The following is a 10,252-nucleotide window of genomic DNA, read 5'->3' as shown; positions in this document are numbered from 1 at the left end:
ATTTCTAAAATAAAGACTGTTCTTTAATTTTTTTTTTTTTTTTGCTATGCCCACTCTATCGCAGAAACAATATGCAACTGTACATAATTGTTGCAGTACTGTTTATCATGCCCCACCACTTGATATAAGTGTAGAATATGTAATGCTGTGGTAACAAGTAGTGCTGTATTTATATGGCTCTTCCTGTGGAGACAGTAATTTGAAAAATATATAGAGATTCACTTACTGGCCTGAGGATCATATGGCTCAATCAGGCAAGCTGGACATGGCAAAACATCTTTGAGGCCTGCCTTGTATTGGTGTTATTGATAAAGCTGAGTTGAAAGAGTGGTTTGTAGAATAAAAGAGGGATACTACTGAATGGAATTTTTTTCTACCCTTAGGAAAAGAAGCAGACTGAAAGGAGTCACAAAGGGGAAGTCACAATAGGGGAAAGAAACAGGGGCTATTGTGAACGAGGGTACAATGAGAGAAAGATAAGACAGGAGGAATCAAAGCAGAAACACTAGCTGCAACAAGACTGTAAAGAACTTTAAGTGAAACTTTACAGCTCCAGATTTGCCATGACTGCATTTTCCACAAGGAGGAAAGATCCATGAGTTGGTTATGCAGTGGCATTCCTGAAAGCTGCAATAAAATAGATTTTTTCTTACAATACTACAGGTACTGAATGCTTAATTGGATTTCTTGTGAAGGGAAACTAACAATTCCCGTGTGTCGAAGAGAACATGATGCCAGTGAAACTTGGCTGGTTTTTCAACTGCAGAACAGGGTAACTTTTTAACGTGGGTGTAGGTGACAGAAACAGTTTCTGCTGGGTATTACTCCCGTGACAGAGTTGCTTTCAGTAAAACACATTATACTGTGTGTTAAGTGCTTGCAGGGGTGTACACATAGTTTGTATGCTGATGGTGACTCAGTTTATGGAGCCAATACTAAAACATTACACACTCACATTTAAACCAATGAGATTTCTCATGTAGTGAGTGGCTGATAGAGATCTTGCCAAGCTATTCCGCCACATAATAGATGTGCATAAACGAGCCTGTTAGTCAGGTGAATAACTTCAGAAAGGAATTTTTAAGTTCACTCTATGTATGAACTTTTTCTATTTGAACTCTCTAACCACAGCTGAAGTCCTATTACATTTTGCCAATTCCCACTAACCAGAAGTACCTATCCTAAAACTTATCAACTCATACAGACAAATAAGGGAAAGTCATTTGCCTTCAGTCACATCACAAGTCAACAGCAATGACAGGAATAGAACAAGGATCTCCAGTCAGTTCTCTATCAGCAGCTCCCTGTCTCTGTAATTCACAACATTTAATCCCTGCACTGAATATAAAGCATTTATGAATGTGACCCCTAAACTTCCTACATTTCTTCTCCTAACTGCCTGGTGGATCTCTGCATTCATTAGCTTTATAAATGCACAGAGAATACACTGAAGTACCATTTTCATCTCACACATATCATTACAAGCTGGTGCATTCCCTCATCCAGCTCATCTCCATGCTCTTCTGCAGTCAGAGAAAGAAGGAATTTTCCTTTTCACAAGAAAAGGAAAATTAATCACAAAATTTCTGACAGCCAGTCTAAGACACTTAAAAATCTGCATCCCAAGCAAAATTCATTTTTCATATTCAGTAGAATTCAGTGTGGAGGCTACCATATTAAACATCACCTTTCAGGACTGAATTTCATTTAATAAACATTATGAAAGTGCCTGGCATATTCAGCATCATTACCACAGTATTTTCCTTCCTTTCTTTGTTCTGGATTGCCCTCAGCATCTTTTAGAGTTCATAGAGAACACAAATAGTGTGCTGGGCCGTAAAGAGCAGCCTGAAAAAATTTATAATAGGAAGAAGTATCCTCTTCAAATTATTCTCCATTTGAAGGTTCACTGCATAACAATAAAAAAATCTACCTCACTGAAACCAAGCTCCCCTATACTGACAAGGTCCAAAAGCAGAGTAACTTCTCTGTCTCCTGAATAAAGGAGAAGCAGCAGAAACTGATACAGCTTCACTCTTTTCTCTCCTTATATCTCTCTCCTCTCCTCCAAACATCTTTGTCTTTAATTTCCTTCTCTTTATCTCTCCATCCTGAGCCGCCTTGTGTCTCTTCCCCTTTCTAACTCTAGGCAGTCTTTGTTGGCAATGGTTCCATCCTCTTTCTGTCTATGGAAGAGCACATATCTGTACAGAAGCAGATTGCAAACTAGGTCAGTTTATATGGCAGAGATAAAAAGAGCAGGAATAAGAGCCTTTTTGTATAACAACAAGGTCTCACATAAGCACGTGGCCCTGTTGTCAGAGATGTTGAGCATCTGCTGTTGCCACTGACTTCAGTGGCACTAGTCCTCATGTTCACAGGCTGCAGATGTAGAAAAACACACTCAGTTTTGCAGTCCCCTACAAGCAGAAGTTCAGATACACAGTTGAATTTCCTTGATGTTCTCCAAGACTCCACATTAATCTCAGAATCTGTTTTTGTCAATTTTTCAACATGTTCAGCACAGTCTTGGGATGTAAATTGGTCAGTCATTGGAGGAGGAAAGAGGTGGTACTGGGTATAACAACTTTTCAGTTCATAAGTACATAAAACAGGCCTGAATTAGAGTGACAAGTGAGGAACTGTCATGTGAGTGTTAAAAATAACTATCTTTCTTGACAAATATTTGGTTAATGCTGCTATCTTTATATTCTTTATCCTTTCAGAGTTTTTAGGACAATACCAACTGATTTTGCAATTCACTATTTAGGTAAAGGTGTTTTAACATTACACTAAAAATAAGGGAAGACTGCATTCTGGAGGAGATTAATTGCTCCTTCCTCCTACCCAAAGCTCTCTGTAATGCTGTAAAAAAAATATGGAGCATTAACAAACTGCATCAGTCTCATTTGTGATACTGCTTTACCTAATGGAAGAAAATCTGTGCTGTAGTCACATGCATCAGTCCAATCTTGTATGAGTCCAGATAGCAGGAAAGGTAATTGTTGGAACAATAAGACAGAGGTGTGTGAATCCAGGAAGAGGAGCTCTGAAATTCCCCATTTGACAGTGTAACATCATTGGTTTCCACAGATTTTTCTCCACAGCCCACTACTGTCAGTCTCCAAAACTTGGGGTCTTTGGAAAGCATGACACTTCACAATGCTTATTTTAATTATGATTCTGAGGCCTGGAAGTGAGCTTTCTGCGTAGTTCTGAAGGTGTCCACAAGTAAAAACCACTAATTTATTTCCCTTCCTTCCTTCTGTTAACTGCCTTATTCTGTTTCTAGCAGCTGAATTTCCTAAAAACCAAATAAAGGGTGGTCAGGCTTGTGAAACATACAAAAAGGATGCAACTCCCATGCTCCTTTCCTCTTTTCCTCCACATCCCCATATTGCCATTTGGATGGCATGCCTATCTGTGGGAGTACAGACTCTTATGTCTGAAGGACAGGATGGCAGGCAGGATCAGCAATGCATATCCATGCACAAGTGCAGCTTTCCTTTGCTCCCTGTCTTGTCTGCTCTCTGCAAATAGGCTGAATGAGGACTGTGATTCTGTACTGTGATTCTAGCACCTTATCCTAGAAGGACAAAGGCTAGGAGTCCTGTGTGTGGGCAGATAACTGCATTGCAGACATTCCTGGGGACATTCCTAGATGGTGCAGCTGAAGCACCTCTGTTCAGAACTGATCTCTCTTCCTCCTTCCTGTGCCCCATGCTAGTGGCAAGTAAAAAATGTTCATTAAAGAGCCCATCCTTTGTCCAGAGAATTTACAACAAAGTCTAAAAAAGAGAGAACAGATGTCTGCCAGTAGGGAGAATGGCAGACAGTTCCCTGGTTAAACCCCTTGGTGGGGTTTTGTCTGTACCATACTCTTGCATGCTTTTGGACACATATATTTGCAAAGAGGGCTGTGGCCATGTGTAGTTGATTATTAGGACAGCTTCTTACTTACATTAATAGCACCAGCTTACATGTCTGCACTTACACGTGTATGGCTCAGTTTCCTTATACCATTAACTTTTATTATAAACAATTTTCATTATCTCATAGTGTTCAGGTAGCAACCATGCCTCTGTGTGAGCATCTGTGTCCTTGAGCTCTCAACAGAGAATGCAGCAGCTGAATTATCAACAGCAGCATGTAACCTCCAATTTAAAACACTGGCAACTGAAGAGTGGAGGGTGGAAAATGTGACACTAAACTTCAATACAGACTGAAGAGCTAGAGGTTTGCAAACCTCATGCCTGTACTGTCCAAATACAGAGATGCTAATTGGGTTAGAACTAAAGGACACTTACTGCAATCTATCTAAGAAGAGTCAACATTGCTGCTGTAAAGTCCTGCCTTAAACAAACCTTTTGGAGGGCTCTGAAAAGGTCAACAAAAACGTGGATAAGGGTGATCTAATGTCCGTATCAGACTGGGTGTCTAAAAGGTTCTTGACAAAGGCTTTTAAGGGGACTAAGCAGAGAAAACAACAAGAGGGAAAGCCCTGGTATAGCTCAGTAATTGCTTAGAAGATAAAATTCAAAGTACAGGAATAAATCACCAGTTCTCACAAGAGAGGGAGGTGCTGGATGGTGTAGAGTTCTTCAAGAGTCAGTGTTGCAGTGTGCTGTTCAATGTACTTATGCCTTACCTGGGAATGGACTCAAATAACAAAGTTCATCAAAATGCATTTATTTGGCAGTAACAAGAGGAAAGATTGTGAAGAATTATACTTGGACATTATGAGACTGAATGTTCAATATCAGAAATCCAGTACAGATGAATGTAAAATAACACACATGGACAAACAGTCATTAAAAATGGTGGGCTCTGAGCTGGTATGAGTAAAATCTCAGGGTTATACTAGACCATAAAAACATCACCTCCTGTGCTCAAAAAATCCTCATTAAGTATTGTCCAGGAAAAATATTGTTGTGCCACTGTATGAATCCATGCTTTGATCACATCTTAAATCCTGTGTATTTCTTCAACTCAAATTTAGATCTGTTAGATCAGGGTCATGCTCAGGAGTGCATCAAAGACAGTAAGATGCGCAGAGCAGTCTGTGGACAAAGGTCCCCATGAGAGCTACCTACAGCTCTTCAGCCAGGAAATGTAATGATGTGCAGAGATGAGATCTACAAACCAATGAGCAGGTCTAAGAGAGAGTTAATTGTTCCCATGTCCAGCTTAAAGAAAGAGTCAGTTGTTCCTCATCTCCAGCACAGGAGCTGAGGGGATAATTAAGCTTGTATTGAAACCAAAAATTAAAGGCAGAGCTTCTTGACAGGAAGGATAGCACATCAATGGGAATCCTTGCAAGCATATTTGGGTTCAAGGCAACATTGAAGAAGTCCAGGACAGCAGCACTACCTATAAAAAAAAAAAAAAAAAAAAAAAAAAAAAAAAAGCCAAACCACACCAATAAAGAAAATCAAACCAAAACCAAACAAAAAGAAAACAACCCGAAACCCGCGGCTTGGAAACCCCCGGAGGTGGCGGCGGAGTGAAGCTCCCGCCCTGTGCACCCTCCGGAGGCGAGCCGCGGGGCCGCGTTCCTTTCCTTCTCGACGGGGCTCGCCCGCCCCCGGTCCCGGCTCCCTCTCCTCCCGCCCGCCGCGAGCATCGTAACAGGAGAGGCTCGCAGGCGGAGGGTAACCCGAGCGCGGCAGGGCGGGGGCCCCGGGGGCGGCCGCGGAGCCTCCGCACGGAGCGCTTCATCCTGCGGGACGGGACGGGCACGACGGGACGAGGCGGGGCGGGGCGGAGCGGGACGAGGCGGGCGGCTGTTTTGCCCCCCTCTTTTGGCGTCGGCGAAGGGGGCGGGCGGCGAGGGAAGTAGGGGAGGAGGAAGAGAAGGAGGAAGAGGAGGAGGAGGAAGGGGACTGGACGTGCCGGGGCTGCGCACAGAGCTGGCAGCGCACGCTGCGAGTCGGAGGAGCGGGAGCGGTTTGGATAAGGTACCTCCGAGCGCCAGGATGCGCGTGTCCGCGCGGCGTCTGCCTGCCTGTGTGTGTGTGTGTGTGAGCGCGGCTCCTAGCCCGGAGGGAAGGGAGGCGGCGGTGGCTGCAGCTCCGGCGAGCTGGCCATCGTCGGGTTGCGGGCGGGAGAGGGAGAGGAGGGTAGGCAGGGCGAGGCGAGGGAGGTAAGGAGGTGTCGGTAGAGGTGCGAGGAGGGGCAGGGGAAAAGCGAGGAGGGAAGATGGAATCGCGGGGAGGGAGAGAGGAGAAGAGGAAAGGAGAATGCAGATGCGCGGAGGGGAAGGGAAGAGGCCAGGAGGAAAGAGGGGATGCCGAAGGGGGACATTTCTACCCTTGCCACCGGCAGCCGTGCGCGGTGTGCCTGCCAGCCCCGCGGGATCCCCCGGCTTGCACGGCCCGGGAAGGGGGAGGCGCGGAACGCCGGGAGCTGCCGGCCGGAGCGGGGGGGCCGCCTACCGAAAGCCGGGTCTGTGCGCGCATTCCCCTCGATGTCCGCACGTTGGGGGCGGCTCTGCCCCCGCCTCGGCTGCGGCCGAGGGCGCCGGGGGTCTCCGCTGCCCTCCCCGGGGCGGCCGCTGTGCGCGGGAGACGGCCAGGCTGTGGACATGGAGGGAGCGCGTGGAGGGGATTCAGCAAGATCCTGAGAAACCTGTGACGTAATTATTTTTTAATCAGTGTGTGTTTTTCATGGCGGTCTCAAATTTTCCTGGACTCCCCTTTTTGAACAGAAAAGCCTCTGTATCTTTGTTCCACGTATTTCTATTTTTAGATTCCTCTGTAACAGCAAAGCGAGTTCATGAGTTTTAAATATTTTATTTCTTTTTTATTTGGCCTCTGCTGAGGACCACTGCCGTGTAAACTTCCGAAACGCTGGTGTCTCTTTCAAAAAAGTTATTGGAATTATTACTGAGGTGAGCAGGCCGGCAGCTGTTGTGGGTATACCAGTGTTTGAGTTCCTGATGACATTAATCATTAGCCTTAAAGAGCAGTCATCATACTGAAGTTAGGTTTTTATCTTAAGATGAATTGCCTGTCAGGTCCCAGAAGATGTCCATTAGGTGCAAGTACCAGCCTGCTATTAGAAGAGCTAAAGCCTATTCCCCACGTTGTGATTTTACCAATGAAATAAATATGTTGTTTTATTGTGAGTGGTGATTAACAGTTCAACGTTGTAATGATATTCTCTGATTTTAGCATTGTCTCATAGCTCTGGTATGTCAATTTGTATTCATGCTGTGGAAGTTTTCTGCAGAGGTTTTGCCTATCTTGCAGGGATTTATTTCAATTTCACAATTATGTTTTCTGATCTCAGCAGCCTTAGGAACCCAAAGAAGTTGTGTATATATATGTATATATATCAGTATCTGTTATAGTGTGTGACTTTTTTTTCCTAAGAAAGTTTTTTCATGTCTGTAGATCACAGTTTTTATGCCTCTGCACACAGCAGAAGTTACAGCTGAAATTGTGTTCATTTAAATGTATTAATTGCAAGCATTTCTGACCACTCAGTATTGAGTGTTTTTTATCGATTTATCTTCATTTTATATTTGAATGCCAGTCCCTTTGCTGCCCTGCCGTAGCCTCTGCCAAAATAAGTGTTCAGAAATTTAAAATGTTACATACAGATACTGGCTTTTGAGAACTGATACCTTGATTTTGTATTAGTTTTCCTAGCTGTCCAAAGAGTACAAGTCCCAGGTGAGCTCTTAAGTAAGTTAAGCCATATTTATAGATATTTGGTAATAGTGCCAGTAAAAAATAGATCTTGTGGCAACTGATGGTTATTTCCCTTCACTGTGGATGTGCAGCTTCTGTAGGAAGGGGTGTGTGCAGTCCTTTTAAATTACTCCAAACTCCTGTTGACTTCAGCCAGAGTTTTGGCTAAGTTAAGAACACAGGATTGTATGACTTGCAGCGTGAAAAGTACAGCCAGCAGAATCCTGAGCAGTTTGAGGTATACTTTGATCATAAGATAATTTGATTCATGCCTGGTTTGTCTAAACTGTAAAATTCACTTTTACTACTGGAAACACTTGCTGATTTAGCAACTGCTATTGATACTTCATTTATTGAAAGACAAGAAGAGCTACATAAAGCAACATATAGAACTGTCCCTATTGTTACTATTCACAGTGTGATTTTTCTCTCGTTGATGTGCTGCTGTACTGATTCTCAGGCAGTTTTGACTTCAACTGATGGCAGTACATTTATGTTTGTGGGATAAAGAGGGTTGTTCAAGCTGCCAAAATAGTCTCTCTTTCTTCCTCCTATCCCCTTTTAAAAAATGAAAAGCTGTGGCAGCTGTCTCTCCTAGCAGGCTGTGCTGAAGGGGCAGATCTTTGTTCTCATGCGTACCCTGTTTCTTGGATGCCTAGAATTCAACCTGAATTCTGTGTTATTTTGATACAATTTTTATTGCATATTTCCCATTTTTAGGTGGATTTTTTTAATATTTGTTTCAATGCTGAAATGTGAGGAAGGTTTTCTAGGAAATTCTGGACAGATAATTGAGGAAAAGTCTTTTCCAATACTCCCACCCACTAGGACCAAGTCCATTGAAGTTGATGCAGATGGGCTTGGCATTCAAATTATGGTGGAAAAAAAAAGTTTGGCCTGTTAATTGATGATGATACTGGCTTACCTGAATATTGCATTGGTCCTGTAGAGAGATGTTCTTTAATTGATTGCTGACCTAGACCACTAGAGTACAGTTCTATAAAATTAAGTTTAATTTTTAAATACAGCAGCAGCACTGAATGAATGCCAGTAAATGTAGTTATATCTATAATTTGCGTTGTTTTCTTTGAGCCATATGTCAAAGTGGTGCTCTTTTTCTTCTACATCTCCAAAATTTTAAGTCTTATCTACTCAGCTAACTGTAAGACATTGGCATGCATTGCTCCAGTAAATTAGCAAAGTCCATACTCTGTGAACTCTCCTATCTGGGATTCTTCTGCTGCTGAGAATGTATCTCACAGTACAGCTTGATGGGGAGGGACCTGGAGAATGATTCTTGCTGGTTAGTCTCCAGTGAGGAAGCAAACCTTGCAGTCTTGCTCTTGGGGTAAGTCAGTTAGGGATAGTTTCCATCTCAGCCATCTGACAATGACAGATGTCCAGTTGTAGTTGGTAACATTAACTATCCCCATATTATGCCAGATGGGAAAGATTTTTGCAGAGCCACATTGGGAGTTTTGGGTGGTTTTTAAATACCTTATGGTAACCTGTCATCATAGTCATTGTAGTTGACTGCAGAAATCTAGATGTTCATTAAGATGGCATCTCAAGGCCCTTCAAGTATTTTCTGTCATCAGTTAAGAGTCATGGTTATTCAGTATTGAAATGTGTACAAAGCTTTCAAAAATACACGTTGCACACAATAACTTCAGGAGACCACATATGTATCTCACTCATCCCAAAAAACAAGTGTGAATCATCAGTGCTGAAGTTTTTCACCTGTAAAAGAGAATTCTTGTTTCTTCTTCTCTACACTGGACAATCTTCAGGGCTTTTCCATAATTTTTGCTTAAAAACATTAAGTTAAAACTAATTTCAGCTGCTACTACAGGCTTGTTTCCCAAGTAATAACATTCACAGTGCTTGGCTTTTCTGGTATTATGACAGAATAAACAAAAAAGAGGATACATTTTTTAATATTAAAATTCTGGGTTATCAGTACAAATTGTTATTTTTGGTGGTGAATAATCTTCATTGATCCATTATAACTGTAAATCATGCCATCCTTAAGTTTAAAAATAGATTGTTTTATTTAAGTTTATAATTAATGAGAGTTCAGAGTTCACTTTTTGTTTATTTGATGACGGTAAGATACTGGATTTCCAGGAGAAAAGAGAACTGTATCCTCAGAATAATTCCTCAGAAATGTTATTAAAATACTGTATTGTAACAAGACTCAAGTGTTACATTGCTCAATGTGAGACTTACATGCAGTGTAGATACTTACATGCATGTAGTGTAGTGTACTCTCACTATGAAAGTGAGAGTTTTCCCTAGGTATTATGGCAGAGAATTATTTATTTAATCCCTTCTTAATAACAGAGAAAAACAATACTGTATTTAAAATAAATCAGATTTCCTCCAAGACCTATCTATAGGTATTAGAATAGTTAGGAATATTGCTTTAAAAGACATGCGCAAGCTCTAGGGAAAACTTTGATATGTGCTACTTAATCATGAAAGTGTATCTTGTTCATTTTGAAATTTTCTTCCGTCTTTATCTAATTGACTAAAGAGATGAATCATGATCCAGGGGG

The 10,252-nt window shown here is 42.1% G+C and overlaps 1 protein-coding gene across 1 annotated transcript in view; it reads left to right on the top strand.

Moving 5' to 3' along the window:
- The first annotated feature begins 5,925 nt into the window (after positions 1 to 5,925).
- LOC128802594 (A-kinase anchor protein 2-like) overlaps positions 5,926 to 10,252 on the top strand; it is a 95,772-nt gene continuing 91,445 nt past the window's right edge. The window contains exon 1 of the mRNA XM_053969156.1: positions 5,926 to 5,957. The gene's annotated coding sequence lies outside the window, so the exon portion shown is untranslated. The remainder of the gene's footprint in view (positions 5,958 to 10,252) is intronic.

Source organism: Vidua chalybeata, chromosome Z (assembly GCF_026979565.1).
Source record: "Vidua chalybeata isolate OUT-0048 chromosome Z, bVidCha1 merged haplotype, whole genome shotgun sequence".
Lineage (NCBI taxonomy): Eukaryota > Metazoa > Chordata > Aves > Passeriformes > Viduidae > Vidua > Vidua chalybeata.
This window is presented reverse-complemented; position numbering and strand designations above follow the sequence as displayed.